Source organism: Monodon monoceros, unplaced genomic scaffold (genome assembly GCF_005190385.1).
Source record: "Monodon monoceros isolate NGI ecotype Baffin Bay Population unplaced genomic scaffold, NGI_Narwhal_1 Super_Scaffold_22, whole genome shotgun sequence".
Classification (NCBI taxonomy): Eukaryota; Metazoa; Chordata; class Mammalia; order Artiodactyla; family Monodontidae; genus Monodon; species Monodon monoceros.
This window is the reverse complement of record NW_021703779.1, coordinates 67,301,021-67,323,768: the sequence shown is the minus strand read 5'-3', so window position 1 is coordinate 67,323,768 and position 22,748 is coordinate 67,301,021. Positions and strand designations below refer to the sequence as shown.

Sequence of the window (22,748 nt, the reverse complement as noted above, 5' to 3'; positions counted from 1 at the left end):
AGGAAATGCTTTCAGCTTTTCACTGTTGAGTATGATGCTAGCTGTAATCATCTCATATGTGGCTTTTTATGTTGAGGTATGTTCCCTCTAAGCCCACTTTCTGGAGAGTTTCTTATCATAAGTGTATGTTGAATAATCTCAAAAGCTTTTTGTATTGAGATGATCATATTATTTTTATTCAATTTGTTAATGTGGCATATCGCACTGATTGGTTTGTGGATATTGAAAAATACATCACTGGGGTAAATCCTACTTGATCATGGTGTATTATTTTTTTTTTATGTATTGTTGGATTCAGTTTGCTAATATTTTGTTGAGGACTTTTGCATTTATATTCATCAGTGATATTGGCCTGTAATTTTTGTGTGTGTGATGTCTTTATCAGGTTTTTGTAACAGGGTGATGGTGGCCTCATAGAATGATTCAAAAGTGTTCCTTTCTCTGCAAATTTTGGAATAATTTGAGAAGGATAGGTATTAACTCTTCTCTAAATGTTTGTTAGAATTCATTTGTGAAGCCAACTGGTCCTGGACTTTTGTTTGTTGGGTTTGTTTTATTACTGATTCAATTTCATTACCAGTAATTGGTCTGTTCATATTTTCTATTTCTTCCTGGTTCAGTCTTGGAAGGTTGTACATTTCTAGAAATTTGTCCATTTCTTCTAGATTGTTCATTTTATTCACATCTTTTTGTTGTAGTAGTCTCTTGTGATCCTTTGTATTTCTGTGTTGTCAGTCGTAATGTCTCCTTTTTATCTCTGATTTTATTGATTTGGTTGTTCTCTCTTTTTTCTTGATGAGTCTGGTTAAATGTTTATCAATTTTGTTTATCTTTTCAAAAGACCATCTCAGTTTCAGAAAACACTACAAGGATAAAAGTGTAAAAACCAGCAGCACCTGGAGGCTAAATGATATGCTACTAAACAACTAATGTATAACTGAAGAAATCAAAGAGGAAATAAAAAATAACTGGAGACAAATGAAAACAAAAACACAATGATCCAAAATATATGGGATGCAGCAAAAGCAGTTCTAAGGGGAAATTTATAGTGAGAAAACTTACCTCAGGAAACAAGAAAAATCTCAACCAAACAAACCTTATACCTAAAGGAGCTAGGAAAAGATGAACAAACAAAACCCAAGTTAGTAGAAGAAATCATAAAGATCAGAACAGTAATAAATAAAAAAGAGACTAAAATATAGAAAAGATCAATGAAATGCTATTGTTTTTTTGCAGTGGTTCACAACATTCTGAAGTGTAGTTCAGATTCAGCAGAGAACCAATCTTCCAATATTTATTATGAAAGCCTCTTAGAAGAAAGAATAGAATGAGAATCTAAAACAAGATTTTTTTCCCCTTTTCTTCCAGTCATATTGATGATTGGGAGGGATTTTATTGCTCACTGGTGATTCGTGTCACTAATTTCATTTTTCAGTAACTTACGACAGAAGTATAGTGCCTTGCCTTTAGCAGAGTTAAATAGGTGTATGTTGAAATAACTTAGCTTTGAAGCCAAATGTATAACCAACCTTGCCATCTCTAAGAAGAGATCTCTTATCTCTGAAATTATAGTATTTGATGTACGAGAACAACATTTCCAGTTTCCACACAATGCTCCAGCATTTTGCTCCAGAATTATTGTTTCCCACCCCACAATAATTATTATTTACTAATGCCTTCCCATTTTTTCCTCTATATTATCCTTGGAAAAATTTTAAAATAACAGATAAGAATCATATTTGGAACAGAAAATCAAAGTGCGTTTGTGAAATTTTGAGGAAAAAAAAGGCAAATTCTGCAAGTGAGCAAGTCAACTTTTGAAAGTTGATTATGGCAGGTGAATGAATTGGTTTTCCTATGTCTTTTTAGTGCAATTCAGATGATATTCCATGCTTCCAAAATGACATAACATTTCTAAGATGTCATAATACACTGGAAGAACTGCTGTAATTGCTAATACTTGCTTTTACCTTTAATAAAGCACCTAGAATTCAATAAAATCTAATAAAAAGTTCTTATTTTAAATCTTTATTATTATACTTTTGCAATAATGGAGTTATTAAAAGTTTAGAAAGTTTGCTTCAGACTTATCACCATTAATAACTGAACAGGAACAAAAAGTAATTCTCCTTACCTTTCCTCCTTTAATTTCTCCTATTTCATACTTCAAAAATTAAATCATTTTTAAACTGAGCAGAAATCACCTATACTTTCCCTTACGTCAGCCCCACCTACTGAAAGAAAACACCTTTAGAACAGCTTTCTTTAATCTCAATTTAAAATATTCAAAGAAATTTTATAAAAATCATATATATAAATTAATCATCATGGTTTGTCATTTTAAATAGCTGTTGTTATAATTTTTATTTCTATGAAACTAGTAAAAAATTTACAGAACAATAAATATTAAATGTCAAGTTTTGGTAAAATTATTTATTTAAAACTACCTACTACTAAATTCCATGTTGTTGTAAGTTCCAGAAATAAAAATCTGACAGCATACAGTCATCTCAAATTTCAAATTAATAAATTTTTTTAAAGATTCAAGAACAATGGTATGACCTAAATGTCCTTCATTATGAGCTCTGACAGCCAAATAATTCTCATGAAATATTTAAATGCTTACTATTAGACTGACATACCACTAACTTTTCCAATTTTAACTAAAAAAGTAAAAACACTAAAGAGCAGCAAGAATGTGGCACTTGTGACATAGGTGTTCTTACTTCTGTACAACAATTAGAAACTCAACACATTTTACAGGTAATGAGATTCAGCTCCTAGTCCACTTATTGCTACTTTAACTGGGATCATTTTGCATATGACATGGTAGTTGTAGAGCCTAGTCTAAGTGACAGATTTTCCTTGAGTTTACTCTTGTGTTTTAAAATTTAACCAGAGTTTTTAGAAATAAATTCTAATGTGTTAGTAACTCTTAATTAAAAGAATTTAATAAATATGCCACTGCTTGAAAGTTTATGTGGAAAAAGTTTTCAGGGTCTCAGTAGACTGTAGATTTAGCAAAAAGGCTAATGCTATTATAGGCTACATTAAAATAAATTTAGAGGTTAGAATAAAGGACGTGATGGTCTGGTTCCAGTTTGTGATGATTAGACCTAGTAAACTGTGTTCATTTCAGGACACCACACTTAAAGGACTTAAGCAAATTAGAAAATACCCAAGGCAGATAATGGTTGTGATGATTTTAGAAGCAATAGTATCTGAGGAATGAATGAGCTGTAGTTGATTTTCATAGTTTCTTTCCATATTGACACTAACTCTGGAGGAAATGTTTTAAACCAAGAAATCTATGTACTTTTCATATCAATCCTCCCCTTCCATCATCTTATTGCCCCTTCCCATTTACTGGTCCCTTATAATTGAAAGTCAACATAGTATAGAAAAGGACTGAATTATCATCAAGACAAGAGAAAGAGATAAAAACATAAGGATTCAAAAGGAAGAAACAAAGTTAGTTATTTGCAGATAATATAATTGAGTACGTAGAAAATCTGAAAAAATTTATATTTCTATTATTTAAATTAATATGAGAGTTTACTAAGGCTTCTAGATACAATATAAATGTACTGAAATGAACTGTACCCCTTTATTCCAGAAAAATCAGAGAATAAACATAGAAAATAAACCATTAATAGTAATATCCAAAATTAAAGTACTTAGAAATAAATTTAATAAAAACATGCCAAACCTTTGTTTAGTTTAAATATTATAAAGATGTCAATTCTCTCTCACTTTAGAGAGAGATAAAAAGATTCAATGTTATCTCAATAAAATTTTCAATTTGTTTTTTTCATAGAATTTGACTAGCTAAATCTAAAATATATATGGAAATGAAAGAGCCAAGAATAGCCAAAACACTCTTAAAGAAAACAGATGATAAGATTTTAAGAGAAATATATAGACTTATTATAAAACATATTAGTAAGATAGTGTGGTATTGACACAAGTATGGACAAATAGACCTAGAAAACAGAACAGAGAGCACATAAGAAGGCCCACATATGTACAGGCACTTGACATATAACAGAAGATATTTCAGATCAGTGAAGAAAAGATGGACTTGCAATAATAGTGCTGGAACAATGATAAAAAAAAACTCTCCCTAAAACAGGAGTAGAAGGTAGTTTCCTCAATCTGATAAAATACTAAAACACTACCACTAGCATCATATTTAATGATGAAAGACTGAATACTTTCTCCCTTAAACTGAGAGCAAAGCAAGTATGTCTGTTTGCAACACACAACATAGTACTGGATGTCTTAGCCAAAAAATAAAAATAAAAGGCTCACAGATTGGAAAGGATAAAGTAAAAGTTTCCCTATGTGTAAATGATAAGCATGTCTACATAGACAATCCCAATTAATATACAAAAAACCTCCTAAAACGAATGAATTTATTAATGTGGCAGTATTAAAAGTTAATACAAAAATAAATAATATTTGAACATTATTTTAAAGTTTTCAGAGGAAACTTGAGTAGTTAATGCTGGAATCCACATGAATAAAATGCTGATGGTTTATGAAGATACAACTTTTTAAATTAAACTTTTCTATTTTAAGAAAATTATAGATTCACATGGAGTTGTAGAAATACAACAGAGACGTCCTATTACCTAATATACTTTACCTAGTTTCCCCCAATTCTCACATCTTACAATAGAATGTACAATATCACAAGTAAGATATTGACATGGATAAAATGCACCAATTTTATTCATATTTCGTTAGTTTTGTTTGTCCTCATATGTATCCACCTCTACATAATAGTCAAAATGAAAAAGTTAAATCACCATAAGGATATTTCATGTTGCCTTTTTCTAAACATGCTTATTTCCATCCCACCTCCTGTCTTGCTCCTAATCCCTGGCAACAACTAATTTTCTTTATTTCTAAAATTTTGTCATTTCAAGAATGTTATATATGATAGTTACAGAGTCACAGGAAGTTGCAAAGATAGTACAGGATAGTCACAAGTACATTTTACTTAAATATCAAGCAAACCCACAAAATTGATGTTTTACAATTACATGTATAGTTCTATGCCATTTTTTTACATGTGTAGATTTATGCAATCACTATTGCTGATTATGTTTGAGTTTTTAAAAAAAAAATTGAAGGAGTGGGAAATATCCATGGAGAAAAACCCAATAAATATTTTAAAGTAAAAAAAAAAAGAAAAAAAACATTACCATGTTTGCATACACAGCAGTGAATAATCAGAAACTATATTTTACACACAATATCTTTTACAATAGCTCCCCAAGATGAAATACTTAGGTATCAATCTAACAAACCATACACAGGAAACATAATGAAAAGTACAAAAAGATGATAAAATAAATATAACATAAATAAATACACATAAATACTGTGTCCATAGCTTGGAAGATTCAACCTAGTAAAGACTATTAATTCTCCTCAAATTGAGCTACAAGTTCAACTTGATTTCTATAAAAATAGGAGCAATTTTGTACATATAGACAAGATAATTTTAAAATTCATAAAGGAAATGAAGATCACTGGAATAGCTACAATTTTGAAAAAGAAGAATAAAGTTGGAAAAATCACACTACCTGATTTTAAACTTACTGTATAGCTATAGTAGTCAAGATAGTATGATGTTGGCAGAGAGACAGACATACATATCAATGAAATGGAATATAGCTGCCATAAATAGACCAACACAAATACACCTAATTGATTTTTGACAATACAAAAGCAACTAAATAGAGAAAAGATAGACTTTACAACAAGTGGTACAGGAACAAATTGAACATCCGCAGACAAAAAAATAAACCTCTACCTAAACCTCATATATTTTACAAAATTAATTCAAACTAGATCATACATCAAAATGTGAAATGTAAAAGTATAAAACTATTAGTGAAATATTAGAAAATATTTGGGGAGGAGGGTCAAGATGATAGAGTAGAAGGACATGGAGCTCACCTCCCCCCACACCCACATAAACACATCAAAAATACATCTACATGTGGAAAAACATGCACAGGAAACTAAATGGAAACTGGAAAATCTGTTATACACCCAAAGCTACAAGAAAGATCTCCATATAACTGGGTAAGATGGGGGAAAAAAAGGAATCAGGTCGTGATCTGCTCCCCAGGGAGGAAACTGTAAGGAAAAGAAGGTCCACATGGATGGGCACTTATCCTGGGGAGGGAGCATGTTGACTCACAAACTAGGCCTTCCAGTCCTGGAGTCTTGCACAGAATACACAAGCCCCTTTGACTGCTGGGAAATCTTCTGAGACAGATAGAAGGGCTAGAGAAGCCTAGACTCTATTTATGAAGACTGCAGACATGCTGGCTTGCTAACAATTGAGGCAGAGAGAGCCTTCCACTGGAGGCTTGTATGACTATCAGTTATAGCAAGTAGCTGTAGTTATAGGTCAATATATGTGAAAACCAGGATAACCACAGATCAAAAACATATGATAGATTCACAAAAACAAAAAAGAAAAGAACACAAGCATAATATAAAAGAAAATCATCAAACCACAAAAGGAAAAAAAAAGAAGAAAGGAACAAAGAACTACAAAAACAACTAGACAACAAGGTTTAAAATTGCAATGAGTACATACCTATCAATAATTACTTTAAATGTCAATGGACTAAATGCTCCAATCAAAAGACATAGAGTGGCACATTGGATAAAAATTTAGAACTTACAATATGCTGCTTATAAAAGGCTCACTTCAGGGCAAAAGATACAAGCAGTCTGAAAGAGAGGGTATGGAAAAAGATATTTCATGAAAATGGATATGACAAGAAATCAGGGATAGCAATACTCAGACAAAATAGACTTTTAAAAAAAGATCATTAAGAAAGACAAAAAAAAGGTATTGTGTAATGATAAAGGGATCAATACAAGAAAATATTATACTATTTAACATATACTCACCCTATATAAGAGCACCAAAATACATAAAACAAATACTAACAAACATAAATGGAGGGGAGACCTTCAAGATGGTGGAGGAGTAAGACATGGAGATCACCTTCCTCCCCACAAATACATCAGAAATACATCCACATGTGGAACACCTCCTACAGAACACCTACTGAACACTGGCAGAAGACCTCACACTTCCCAAAAGGCAAGAAACTCCCCATGTACCTGGGTAGGGCAAAAGAAAAAACAGACAAACAAATAGGGACAAGACCTGCACCTCTGGGAGGGAGCTGTGAAGGAGGAAAAGTTTCCACACTCTAGGAAGCCCCTTCATTGGTGGAGACGGGGGTTTGTGGGGTGGAAGCTTCAGAGCCATGGAGGAAAGTGCAGCAATAAGTGTGCAGAGGGCAAATTGGAGAGATAACCACACAGAGGATTGGTGCCGACCTGCCTTGTCTTGTCTGCTCACATGCTGGGGTGAGTGGGGGCTGGGAACTGAGGCTCTGGCTTCAGAGGTCAGATTCCAGGGAGAGGACTTGGGATGGCTGCGTGAACACAGCCTGTAGGGGGTTAGTGCACTGCAGTTAGCAAGGAGGGAGTCCAGAAGAAAGCCTAGAACTGCCTAAGAGGCAAGAGATATTTTTGGGGGGTGCATTAGGCGAGGGAATTCAGAGCACTGCCTAACCGAGTTCCAGAGACCGGGGCAAGCCACGGCTATCAGCATGGACACCAGTGATGTGCATGAAACAATAAGGCTGCTGCTGCAGCCACCAAGAAAACTGTGTGCAAGCACAGGTCACTTATCTACACCTCCCTTCCAGGGAGCCTGTGCAGCCTGCCACTGCCAGGGTCCCGTGATCCAGGGACAACTTCCCCAGGAGACACACGGTGCACCTCAGGCTGTTGCAATATCACACCAGCCACTGTGACCACAGGCTCGCCCCGCATTCCATACCCCTCCCTCCTCTTGGTGTGAGTGAGCCAGAACCCCTCAATCAACTGTTACTTTAATCCCGTCCTGTTAGGACAGGGAAAAGATGCCCTCAGGTGACATACACGCAGAGGTTGGGCTAAATCCAAAGCTGAATCCCAGGAGCTGTGCAAACAAAGAAGAGAAAGGGAAATTTCTCCTAGCAGCATCAGGAGCAGCAGATTAAATCTCCATAATCAACTTGATGTACCCTGCATCTGTAGAATACCTGAATAGACAATGAAGCATCCCAAAATTGAGGCAGCGGATTTTAGGAGCATCTGTAGACTTGGGGTTTTCTTTCTGCACCTAAATTGTTTCTGATTTTATGTTTATCTTACTTTGTTATTTACAGTTTATTATCATTGGTAGATTTGCTAATTGATTTGGCTGCTCTCTTTTTTAAAAAATATTTAGATATATATATATTTTTTCCTTTTTCTCTTTTTGTTACTGTGTATGCTTCTTTGTGTGATTTTTGTCTGTATAGTTTTGCTTTTACCATTTGCCGTAAGGTTCTCTCTGTCCGTTTTTTTTCTTTTTAGTATATATTTTAGCACTTGTAATTATTGGTGGATTTGATTTTGGGTTTGGTTGCTCTCTTCTTTCTTTCTTTCATTTTTTTCCTTTTATTATTACTTTAAATTTATTTTATTTTTAATATTTTTGTAATTTTTTACTTTAATAACTTTTAATTTTTCTTTCTTTATTTATTTTTTTAATCTCTTTTCTTCTGAGCCGTGTGGCTGACAGGGCCTTTTTGCTCTGGCCGGGTGTCAGGCCTATGTTTCTGAGGTGGAAGAGCTCAGTTCAGGACATTGGTCCACCAGAGACCTCCCAGCTCCATGTAATATCAAACGGCAAAAGCTGTCCCAGAGATCTCCATCTCAACGTAAGACCCAGCTCCGCTCAACGACCAGTGCAGGACACAATATGCTAAACAACTAGCAAGAGAGGAACACAACCCCACCCATTAGCAGTGAGGCTGCCTAAAATCATAATAAGGTCACAGACAGCTGAAAACACAGCACAGGATGTGGTCCTGCCCACCAGAAAGACAATATCCAGCTTCATCCACCAGAACACAGACACCATTTCCCTCCACCAGAAAGCCTACACAACCCACTGAACCAACCTTAGACACTGGGGGAAGACAACAAAAACAACAGGAGCTATGAAACTGCAGCCTGCAAAAAGGAGACCCCAAACACAGTAAGTTAAGCAAAATGAGAAGACAGAGAAACACACACAGCAGATGAAGGAGCAAGGAAACAACCACAAAACCAAACAAATGAAGAGGAAATAGGCAGTCTACTTGAGAAAGAATTCAGAGTAATGATAGTAAAGATGATCCAAAATCTTGGAAATAGAAAGGAGAAAATACAAGAAAGGTTTAACAAGGAACTAAAAGAACTAAAGAGCAAATAAACAATGTTTAACAACAAAATGAATGAAATTAAAAATTCTCTAGAAGGAATCAATAGCAGAAGAACTGAGGCAGAAGAACGGATAAGTGACCTGGAAGATAAAATAGTGGAAATAACTACCAGAGAGCTGAATAAAGAAAAAAGAATCAAAAGATTTGAGGACAGTCTCAGAGACCTCTGGGATAATATTAAATGCACCAACATTCGAATTATAGGGGTCCCAAAAGATGAAGAGAAAAAGAAAGGGACTAAGAAAATATTTGAAGAGATTATAGTTGAAAACTTCCCTAATATTGGAAAGGAAATAGCCAATGAAGTCTAATAATTGTAGAGTCCCATACAGGATAAATCCAAGGAGAAACACGCCAAGACACATATTAATCAAACTAGCCAAAGTTAAATACAAATAAAAAATATTAAAAGCAGCTAGGGAAAAACAACAAATAACATACAAGGGAATCCCCATAAGGTTAACAGCTGATTTTTCAGCAGAAACTCTGCAAGCCAGAAGGGACTGGCAGGACGTATTTAAAGTAATGAAAGGGAGAAACCTACAACCAAGATTACTCTACCCAGCAAGGATCTCATTCAGATATGACAGAGAAATTAAAACCTTTACAGAAAAGCAAAAGCTAAGAGAATTCAGCACCACCAAACCAGGTTTACAACAAATGCTAAAGGAACTTCTCTAGGCAGGAAACACAAGAGAAGGAAAAGAGATCTACAATAACAAACCCAAAACAATTAAGAAAATGGGAATAGGAACATGCATATCACTAGTTACTTTAAATGTAAATGGATTAAATGCTCCAACCAAAAGACACAGACTGGCTGAATGGAGACAAAAATAAGACCCGTATATATACTGTCTACAAGAGACCCATTTCAGACCTAGGGACACATACAGACTGAAAGTGAGGGGATGGAAAAGATATTCCATGCAAATGGATATCAGAAGAAATCTGGAGTAGCAATTCTCCTATCAGAAAAAATAGACTTTAAAGTAAAGACTATTACAAGAGACAAAGAAGGACACTACCTAAGGATCAAGGGATCAATCCAAGAAGAAGATATAACAATTGTAAATATTTATGCACGCAACATAGGAGCACCTCAATACATAAGGCAAATGTTAACAGCCATAAAAGGGGAAATCGACAGTAACTCAATCATAGTAGGCGACTTTAACACCCCACTTTCACCAATGGACAAATCATCTGAAATGAAAATAAAAAAGGAAACACAAGCTTTAAATGATACCTTAAATAAGATGGATTTAATTGATTTTTATAGGACATTCTATCGAAAAACAACAGAATACACATTCTTCTCAAGTCCTTATGGAACATTCTCCAGGATAGATCGTATCTTAGGTCACAAATCCAGCCTTGGTAAATTTTAGATAATTGAAATCGTATCAAGTTCCGTGGCCCCGACAGGCGGGCGGGCTTCCCTGAGGAGGTGGGGAGGGGAGGGTTGGGCTGGCCAGCGGCAGATGCTGCTGCTGAACTTTTGTGTGGCCCCTGACGGCATACAGAAGAGCACGCAGTCTGGCCTGGCCTTTTTCAGGTTCCCACAGGATCCAGCCAGATGCCTGAAGTGGGTGGAGAATTGTAGGAGAGCAGACTTCAAAGATAAAACACCTGATCAACTAAATAAACATTATCAATATTGTGACAAACAGTCTGAGACTTCTGTGATCTGTAGAACTAGTCCTTATAGGACAGTTCTTTGAGATAATGCGATACCAACAATATTTGATCTTACCAGCCATTTGAAAAATCCACACGGTAGACACAGAGAATGAATAAAAGAATCGAATGAAGATCAAATCAGGACACTGAAACAGAAAAAAATTGATGAAACTTCTGAAGAGGAACCAAAACATAAGGAAATAAACAACAGCAGTGCAGACGAAGGGGGTGAAGAGCAGGATGAAGACATTTTACCTTTAACCCTTGAAGAGAAGGAAAACAAAGAATACTTAAAATCTTTATTTGAAATTTTGATTCTTATGGGAAAACAGAACATACCTCTGGATGGACCTGAAGCTTATGAAGTCCCAGAAGGTCTCTTTACTCCTGATAACTTTCAAGCACTGCTGGAGTGCCAGATCAATTCTGGTGAAGAGGATCTGAGAAAGCGCTTTGAATCAACAGCAGTGAGCACATTGTTCTGTTCGAAAACACAGCAGAAACAGATGCTAGAGATCTGTGAGAGCTGCATTTGGGAAGAAACCCTCAGGGAAGTGAGAGACTCTCACTTCTTTTCCATTGTCACTGACGATGTGGTGGACATAGCAGGGGAAGAGCACCTGCCTTTGTTGGTGAGGTTTGTTGATGAAGCTCACTACCTGAGAGAGGAATTTGTGGGCTTCCTGCCTTATGAAGCTGATGCAGAAATTTTGGCTATGAAATTTCACACTAAAATAACTGAGAAGCAGAGATTAAACATGGAGTACTGTCGTGGCCAGGCTTAGATTGTGTTCAGTGGATTTTCTTCCAAAATGAAAGTTGTTGCTTCTAGACTTTTAGAGAAATAGCCCCAAGCTATCTACACACTCTGCTCTTCCTGTGCCTTAAATATGTTGTTGGAATTATCAGTGTCTGTTATGGGAGTATCTGTCGCATTAGGAACAATTGAGGAAGTTTGTTGTTTTCTCCATCAATCACCACAACTGCTTTTAGAGCTTGACAATGTAATTTCTGTCCTATTTCAGAACAGTGAAGAAAGGGGCAAAGTACTGAAGGAAATTTGCCATTCCTAGTGGACAGGCAGGCATGATGCTTTTGAAATCTTAGTGGACCTCCTACAAGCACTTGTTTTATGTTTAGATGGTATAAATAATGACACAAATGTTAGATGGAATAACTTTATAGCTGGCCAACCATTTGTACTCTGTAGTGTGGTAACAGATTTTGATTTAATCATTACCACTGTTGGTTTTAAAAATGTTATATCTTTTACAAGAGCCTTTGAGAAAAATCTTCAGGGGCAAACTTCTGATGTCTTCTTTGCAGCCAGTAGTTTGACTGAAGTGCTGCATTCACTAAATGAAGTGATGGAAAATATCGAAGTTTATCATGAATTTTGGTTTGAAGAAGCCACACATTTGGCAACCAAATTTGATATTCAGATGAAACTCCCAGGGAAATTTCACAGAGCTCCACACAGTAACCTGGAATCTCAGCTAACCTCTGAGAGTTACTATAAAGAAACTCTAAGTGTTCCAACAGTGGAACACATTATTCAGGAACTGAAAGATATATCCTCAGAACAGCACCTCAGAGCTCTTAAATGCTTATCTCTGATACTCTTTGTCATGGAACAGCTCAAATTCAATACATCAGAGGAGCATCATGCTGACATGTACAACAGTGATTTACCTAATCCTGACACATGCTCTGCTGAGCTGCATTGTTGCGGAATCAAGTGGAAACACAGAGGGAAAGATATAGAACTTCCATCCACTATTTATGAAGCCCTTCATCTGCCAGACATCAAGATTTTTCCTAATGTTTATGCACTGCTGAAGGTCCTATGTATTCTTCCTCTGATGAAGGTTGAGAACCAACGTTATGAAAATGGGCAAAAGTGTCTCAAAGCATACCCGAGGAATACTTTGACAGACCAAAGGTCTAGTAACTTAGCTTTGCTTAACATAAAATTTGATATAAAACAACATTTGGATTTAATGGTGGATACATATATCAAACTATATACAAGTAAGTCAGAGCTTCCTACAGGTAATCCAGAAACCATTGAAAATACCTAAGAGACTTTTAAAATAGGCGTTCTCTTATATTTGATATTTGAAAAAAATCTGTAAGAAATTTTAAAATACCTTACAGAAAAGTTGTAAGGTGTACGTAGGCCACTTAATCACTGAATATCTTGACCTGTAGGCTTCCCATTGAGACATTAGTCATTGATAATCTGCCTGTTTAAATGGCCCATTTGAAGTCCCATGCTTTGGAGACCTAACTGTTCTTCCAGAAGATAGCATTGAAAGTACCATATTACGCTCTGTGATCTCTGCTAATGGCATTTTGGAACTGTATAAGTTAAGTCACTTTAGACATAACATTAATCACTGTGGATCCAACTGTCAGATAGTGAGTTATCAGTTCTTTGAAGAAATAAATTTTGAGGAGGTACAGGAGGAAGGAATACATTTTATAAAACATTACAATGAAACTCATGACTGACCTTTGAATAGTAGGAGTTTTAAGTATGCTGTTAAATACCTGTAAGGGACCGTTAAGAAAATTATCAGACTGTGAGACAAACGTCTGAGCTTGCCAAACAAAGATTTCAGTGTAGATTTTTTTTCTATCAAATGAAGTTGAAGGAATAAATTATAGTTAAATTTGAATGGAAGAGCCTGCCATTGTTGTTCCACATCTGATTATTGCTGCTTACATTCCTTTATTGAGCCTAGATCTTCATAAGTTTTTGACAGGTATATTTTGAACACTTCTGGTTCATGGTCAAGACAGGATCACAAGCCATGGATATTAACAACTGATTTGTCTGTTTTCTTTTGCCTTTTTCCATGACTGTATATACTGCCTTATCTTGATTTACAACCAAAACCTAGAAAACCTACAAAAATAAGTGTTTTATGGTTTATCTAGTAATAATACAGAAAATATTGCTGTTATTTTTGGTGAAGAAAATCAATTTTGTATAGTTTACTTCAACTTAAATAAAATGTGAATTTTGTTTAAAAATGAAGAAACAAAAAAACACAAGAAATAGTATCAAGTATCTTTTCCAACCACAACACTATGAGACTAGATATCAATTATGGAAAAAAATCTGTAAAAAATACAAACACATGGAGGTTGAACAATACACTACTAAATAACCAACAGATCACTGAAGAAATCAAAGAGGAAATCAAAAAGTCCCTGGAAACAAATGACAATGAAGACACAGCAACCAAAAACATATGGGATGCAGCAAAAGCAGTTCTAAGGGGGAAGTTCATAGCAATACAATCCTACCTCAATAAACAAGAAACAGCTCAAAAAAACAACCTAAACTTACACCTAAAACAATTAGAAAAAGAAGAGCAAAAAATCTCCAAAATTAGCAAAAGGAAAGAAATCATAAAGACCAGATCAGAAATAAATGAAAAAGAAATGAAGGAAACAAAAGCAAAGATCAATAAAACTAAAAGCTGCTTCTTTGAGAAGACAAACAAAATTGATAAACCATTAACCAGACTTATCAAGAAAAAAAGGGAGAAGACTCAAATCAATATAATTAGAAATGAAAAAGGAGATGTACCAACTGACACTGAAGAAATACAAAGGATCATGAAAGATTACTACAAGCAACTCTATACCAATAAAATGGACAACCTGGAAAAGATGGACTAATTCGTAGAAAAGAACAAAGTTCTGAGACTGAACCAGGAAGAAACAGAAAATATAAACAGATCAATCACAAGCACTGAAATTGAGACTGTGATTAAAAATATTCCAACAAACAAAATCCCAGAACCAGATGGCTTCACAGGCGAATTCTACCAAACACTTAGAGAACAACAAACACCCATCCTTCTCAAACTCTACCAAAATATAGAAGAGAGAGGAACACTCCCAAACTCATTATACAAGGCCACCATCACCCTGACACCAAAATCAGACAAAGATGTCACAAAGAAAGAAAACTACGGGCCAATATCACTGATGAACATACATGCAAAAATCCTCAGGAGAGTACTAGCAAAAATAATCTAATAGCACATTAAAAGGATCACACACCATGATCAAGTGGGGTTTATCCCAGGAATGCAAGGATTCTTCAATATACGCAAATCAATGTGATAAACCATATTAACAAACTGACAGAGAAAAACAACACCATCATCTCAATGATGCAGAAAAAGCTTTTGACAACATTCAATACCCATTTATGATAAAAAAAAATCCAGAAAGTAGGCATAGAGGGAACTTACCTCAACATAATAAAGGCCAAAAGTGACAAACACACAGTCAACATGATTCTCAGTGGTGCAAACTGAAAACATTTCCAAAAAGATCAGGAACAAGACAAGGTTGCCCACTCTCACCATTATTATTCAACATAGTTTTGGAAGTTTTAGCCATAGCAATCACAAAAGAAAAAGATATAGAAGGAATCCAGAACAGAAAAGAAGAATTAAAACTGTCACTGTTTGCAGATGACATGATATTATCCATAGAGAATCCTAAAGATGCTATAGAAAACTACTAGAGTTAATCAATGAATTTGGTAAGTAGCAGGATACAAAATTAATGCACAGAATTTTTTTGCATTCCTATACACTAATGATGAAAAATCTGAAAGGGAAATTAAGGAAACACTACTATTTACCATTGAAAAAAAAGAATAAAATGCCTAGGAATAAACATACCTAAGGAGACAAAAGACCTGTATGCAGTAAATTATAAGACACTGATGAAAGAAATTAAAGATGATACAAGCAGATGGAGAGATATACCATGTTCTTGGATTGGAAGAATCAACATTCTGAAAATGACTATACTACCCAAAACAACCTACAGATTCAATCACTATCAAACTACCAATGCCATTTTCCACAGAACCAGAACAAAAAATTTCACAATTTGTATGGAAACACAAAAGACCCAGAATAGCCGAAGCAATCTTAAGAAAGAAAAACAGAGCTGGAGGAATCAGATTCACAGACTTCAGACTATACTACAAAGCTACAGTCATCAAGACAGTATGGTACTGGCACAAAAACAGAAATATAGATCAATGGAACAGGAGAGAAAGCTCATAGATAAACCCACACACATATGGTCACCTAATTTTTGATAAAGGTGGCAAGAATATACAATGGAGAGAAGACAGCCTCTTCAATTAGTGGTGCTAGGAAAACTGGACAGCTACATGTAAAATAATGAAATTAAAACACTGCCTAACACCATACACAAAAAATGAACTTAAAATGGATTAAAGACCTAAATGTAAGACTATAAAACTCCTAGAGGAAAACACAGGCAGAGCACTCTATGACATAAATCACAGGAAGATCCTTTTTGATCCACCTCTTAGAGAAATGGAAATAAAAACAAAAATAAACAAATGGAACCTAATGAAACTTAAAAGCTTTTGCACAGCAAAGGACAACATAAACAGGACAAAAAGACAACCCTCAGAATGGGAGAAAATATTTGAAAATGAAGCAACTGACAAAGGATTAATCTCTGAAATGTACAAACAGCTTATGCAGCTCAATATCAAAAAAACAAACGACACAATCCAAAAATGGGCAGAGGATCTAAAGAGACATTTCTCCAAAGAAGACATACAGATGGCCAACAAACCCATGAAAGGATGCTCAACATCACTAATCATTAGAGAAATGCCAATCCAAACCACAATGAGGTATCACCTCACACCACTCTGAATGGCCATCATCAAAAAATCTACAAACTATAAATGCTGGAGAGAGTGTGGAAAAAGGGAACCCTCTTGCACTGTTTGTGGGAATGTAAATTGGTACAGCTGCTATGGAGAACAGTATGCAGGTTCCTTAAAGAACAAGCAGTAGAACTACCATATGACCCAGCAATCCCACTACTGGACATATACCCTGAGAAAACCATATTTCAAATGAGTCATGTACCACAATGTTCATTACAACTCTATTTACAATAGCCAGGACATGGAAGTAACCTAAGTGTCCATCAGCAGATGAATGGATAAAGAAGATATGGCACATATATACAATGGAATATTACTCAGTCATAAAAAGAAACAAAATTGAATCATTTGTAGAGAGGTGGATGGACCTAGAGTATGTCATACAGAGTGAAGTAAGTCAGAAAGAGAAAACAAATACTGTATGCTAACACATATATATGGAATGTAAACAAAAATGTTTCTGAAGAACCTAGGGACAGAACAGTAATAAAGACGTAGGTGTAGAGAATGGACTTGAGGATATGGAGAGGGGGAAGTGTAAGCTGGGATGAAGTGAGAGAGTAGGATGGACATATATACACTACCAAATGTAAAATAGATAGCTAGTGGAAAGCAGACACATAGCACAGAGAGATCAGCTCGGTGCTTTCTGACCACCTAGAGGGGTGGGATTGGGAGGGTGGGAGGGAGACACGAAAGAGAGGAGATATGGGGATATATGTATACGTATAACTGATTCACTTTGTTGTTAAGCAGAAACTAACACACCATTGTAAAGCAATTATACTCCAATAAAGATGTTAAAAAATAATTTAAAAGGATAACCAAAAATAAATAAATAATGGAAATATGGACAATAATTCAATAATAGTAGGAATCTTTATCATCCCATTGACATCATTGGACAGATCATCCAGACAGAAAATCAATAAGGTGACAGAGGTTCTAAATGACACAATAGACCAGTTGAACTTAATGGATATCTATAGGGCACTACATCCAAAAAGAACAGAATGCACATTCTTTTCAAGCATGCATGGGATGTTTTCTAGGATGCACCACAGAGTAGGTCAGAAAACAAGCCTCTAACAAATTTATGAGGATAGAAATTACTTCACGTATCTTTTCTGACCACAGTGATATGAAACCAGAAATCAACCACTCTAAGAAAAATGGGAAAATAGTAAACACTTAGGGACTAAACAGCATGTTACTGAAAATCCAATGAGACAACCATGGAATCAAAGAAGAAATCATAAAATGCCTCAAGACACATGAAAATGAAAACAGAACCTCACAAAACCCATGGGATGCAGCAAAAGCAGTCCTAAGTATGAAATTCATAGTGATACTTAGTGGTCTTCATCAAAAGATACATAGTGGTCTTCATCAAAAAACAAGAAAAATCTCAAATGAGCAACCCAAGGTACTACATAAAAGACTTAGAGAAAGGAGAACAAATAAAACCTAAAGTCAGCCATAGTCTTCGTAGAGAGTTGCCACGGTTTCCTGCTTCAACATTGCTTGGACAGAACAGAGTCAGCTCTCGCCACCACCTTGCAGCACACTCCAACTGCCCCAAGGTCCCCGCTGCCACTCCAGTGCTGCACAGCCACCACCATCACCGCCAACACTGCCTCTCCTCAGCCACCCACCATGATGACCATGTTCCCCTCGCAGGTGCATCAGAACAACCACCAGTACACAGAGGCCACCATCAACTGCCAGATCAACATGGAGCTCTATACCTCCTACGTCTTCCTGTCCATGTCATACTATTTTGACTGTGACGATGTGACTTTGAATAACTTCACCAAATGCTTTCTTCTCCAATCTCTTGAGGAGCGGGAACATGCTGAGAAACTGATGAAGCTGCAGAACCAACTAGGTGGCGAAATCTTCTTTCAGCATATCAAGAAACCAGACCATGATGACTCGGAGAATGGGCTGCACGCAGTGGAATGTGCACTACACTTGGAAAAAAGTGTGAATCAGTCGCTACTGGAACTGCACAAGCTGACCACTGACAAAAATGACCACCATTTGTGTGACTTAATTGAGACTCATTACCTGAAGGAGCAGGTGAAATCCATCAAAGAATTAGGTGACCATGTTAACAACTTGCATAAGATGGGGGCCACCAAACGTGGCATGGCAAAGTATTTCTTTGACAAGCACACCCTGGGAAACACTGATAACAAGAGCTAAGCTTTAGGTTGGCTTTCCATAGCCAGAGGGGTGACTTCCTTTGTCACCAATGCAGTGCCTGCATATTTGGGTTACTTTTACCTTTTCTATAAGTTGTACCAAAACATCTACAAGTTCTTTCCTTAGTAGTTTCATTCCTTCAAATAAAGTAATTTGGTACTCCCCCCCACAAAAAATACCTAAAGTCAGCAGAAGGAAGGAAATAATAAAGATCAGAGATGAAATAAAATAGAGTTCAAAATGACCATAGAATAGATCAATGAAACAAGAGCTGGTTTTTTGAAAAGATAAACAAAATCAACATACCTCTACCCAGGCTCATCAAGAAGAAACACCCTCAAAAAAAATGAAAGAAAAGAAATAACAACTGATACCACAGAAATACAAAACTCATAAAACAATACTATGAGCCATTATGTGTCAACAAGTTGGACAACCCAGAAGAAGTTGACAAGTTTGTAGAAACAGAAAGCTTTCCAATACTGAGTCAAGAGGAGACAGACACTTTGAACAGACTGATCACTAAAAGTGAAATAGAATATGTAATAAAAAAAAAAAAAACTCCCTCCAAACAAAAGTACAGGACTGGATGGCTTCACTGGGGAATTTTAACAAACATACAAAGAACTTATAGCTATCCTTTTCAAACTATTACAAAAAATTGAAGAGGAGGGACCACTCTCAAATTCATTCTATGAAGCCACCATAACCCTGATAACAAAACAAAAGACACTACAAAACAGAAAATTACAGGCCAACATCTATTTTTAATGAATATAGATGCAACAATCCTCAACAAAATATTAGGAAACAGAATCATACATCAAAAACAATACATAAAAAATACCATACACCATGATCAAGTTGGATTCATTCCAGGGTTGCAAGGATGGTTCAACATAAGCAAATCAATCAAAGTGATATACCACATTAACAAAAGGAAAGACAGAAGCCACATAATCATCTCAATAGATGCAGTAAAATCATTTGACAAAATTTAACATCCATTCTAGATAAAAACTCTCACTGAAATGGGTATAGAGGGACCATACCTAAACATAATAAAAGTCATTTATGACAAAGCCACAACCAACATAATACTCAACAGTGAAAAACTGAAAGCCTTCCCATTAAAGTTAGGAATGAGGCAAGAATGCCCACTCTTACCACTCCTATTCAACATAGTATTGGAAGTCCTAGCCATAGCAATCAGACAAGAAAAAGGAAAAATATATATCTAAATTGAAAGGAAGAAGTAAGACTGTCACTATTTGTAGATGACATGATACTTTACATAGGAAACCCTAAGGTTTCCATACAGAAACTATTAGAACTAATAAATGAATTCAGTAAGGTTGCAGGATACAAGGTTAATATAAAGAATTTGTTACGTCTTTTACACTAACAATGAAATTTCAGAAAAGGAAGGTAAAAAACCAAAAATCCCATTTAAAATCACATGAAAAAGAAATACCTAGGAATAAATTTAACCAAGGAGGTGAAAGACCTGTATGCTGAAAACAGTAAAACATTGACGAAGTATATTGAAGATGATTCAAAGAAATATAAAGACATCACATGCTCTAGGATTGGAAGAATTAATATGGTTAAAATGGCCATGCTACCCAAAGCAACCTACAGATTTAATGCAATTCCTATCAAAATACTCATGACATTCTACATATAACTAGAACAAATATCTTAAAATTTATATGGAACCACAAAAGACCAAGAATTGCCAAAGCAATCATAAGGAAAAAATAAAGCTGGAGGCATAACCCTTCCAGACTTCAGACTATACTACAGAACTACAGTAATCAAAACAGCATGGTTTTGGCCCCAAACAGACATATAGCTCAATGGAACAGAACAGAGAGTCCAGAAATAAACCCGCTCACCTGTGGTCTATCTATGTCAAAGGAGGCAATAATATACAATGGAAAAAAGACAATCTCTACAACAAGTGGTGTTGAGAAAACTGGACAGTTACATGTAAATCAATGAAATTAGACCACTCCCTCACACCATATATAAAAATAGAATCAAAACAATTTAATGACCTAAATATAAGACATGACACCATAAAACTCTTAGAAGAGAACATAGGCAAAACATTCTTGGGTATAAATTGTAGCAATATTTTCCTAGATCTGTCTCCCAAGGCAAAAGAAATAAAAGCAAAAGTAAGAAGTGGGACCCAATCAAACATACAACTTTTTCAGAACAAAGGAAACCATCAATAAAATGAAAAGACAGGGCATCCCTAGTGGTGCAGTGGTTGAGAGTCTGCCTGCCGATGCAAGGGACACGGGTTCATGCCCCAGTCCAGGAAGATCCCACATGCCACAGAGTGGCTGGGCCCATGAGCCATGGCCGCTGAGCCTGCATGTCTGAAGCCTGTGCTCCGCAATGGGAGAGGCCACAACAGTGAGAGGCCCATGTACTGCAAAAAAAAAAAGAAAAGACAACCTACAAAATAGGAAAAAATATTTGATATTTGCAAATGATGCAACTGACAAGGGCTTAATATCCAAAATATACAAACAACTCATAAAACTCAATATTGAGAAAATGAACAACCCAATCAGAAGATGGACAGAAGACCTAAATATACATTTTTCCAAAGAAGACATACAGATGGCCAACGGACACATAAAAAGATGTTCAGCATCATTAATTATTAGAGAAATGGAAATCAAAATCACAATGATGTATCACCTCACACTGGCCAGAATAGCTATCTTCAAAAAGTCTACAAATAATAAATACTGGAGAGAGTGTGGAGGAAAGGATGCCCTCCTACACTCTTGGTGGGAATGTAAATTGGTGTAGCCGCTATGGAAATCAGTATGGAGTTTCCTTTAAAAAACTAAAAATACAGCTACTATATGATCCAGCAATCCCACTCCTGGGTACATATCTGGAAAAAATGAAAACACTAATTCGAATAGATACGTGCACTCCATTGTTCATCACAGCACTATTTTTTTTTTTTGGCTGCACTGCACAGCATGCAGGATCTTCCCTGACCAGGGATTGAACGCATGCCCCCTGTAGTGAAAATGTGGAGTCTTAACCACTGGACTGTCAGAGAAGTCCATAACAGTACTCTTTATAATAACCAAGACATGGAAAGAACCCAAGTGCCCATCAACAGAGGATTGGCTTAAGAAGATGTGATATATATATATATATATTATATATATATATAATATATATATTATATATATATATAATATATATATTATATATATATAATATATATATTATATATATATATGCACACATACACACACACACACACACACACACACTGGAATATTTATCTGCCATAACAAAGAATGAAATATTGCCATTTGCAGCAACATGGATGGAACTAGATAATATCATACTTAGTGAAGTAAGTCAGATAAAGACAAATATTATATTCTATCACTTATATGTGGAATCTTAAAAGTAATACAAATGAATCTATATATGAAACAGAGGCACAGACATAGAAAAAAAACTTGTGGTTACCAAAATGGGGGGTGGGGTGGGATAAATTCAGAGTGTGGGATTAACAGATACAAACTACTATACATAAAATAGGTAAGCAACAAAGATTAACTGTATAGCACAGGGAATTATATTCAATATCTTGTAATAACCTATAACAGAAACATGTGAAATACAAATATGTATTTGTATATATAATATATATCTAAATCACTTTGCTGTATACTTAAAACTAACACAATATTGTAAATCAACTGTACTTCAAT

General features: G+C 35.5%; 2 pseudogenes; both read left to right on the top strand.

The window, feature by feature from the left end:
- Window positions 1-10,825: 10,825 nt before the first annotated feature.
- On the top strand, window positions 10,826-13,105 carry LOC114905830 (annotated as a pseudogene).
- Window positions 13,106-18,408: 5,303 nt separating this feature from the next.
- Window positions 18,409-18,984, top strand: LOC114906250 (annotated as a pseudogene).
- Window positions 18,985-22,748: the final 3,764 nt, after the last annotated feature.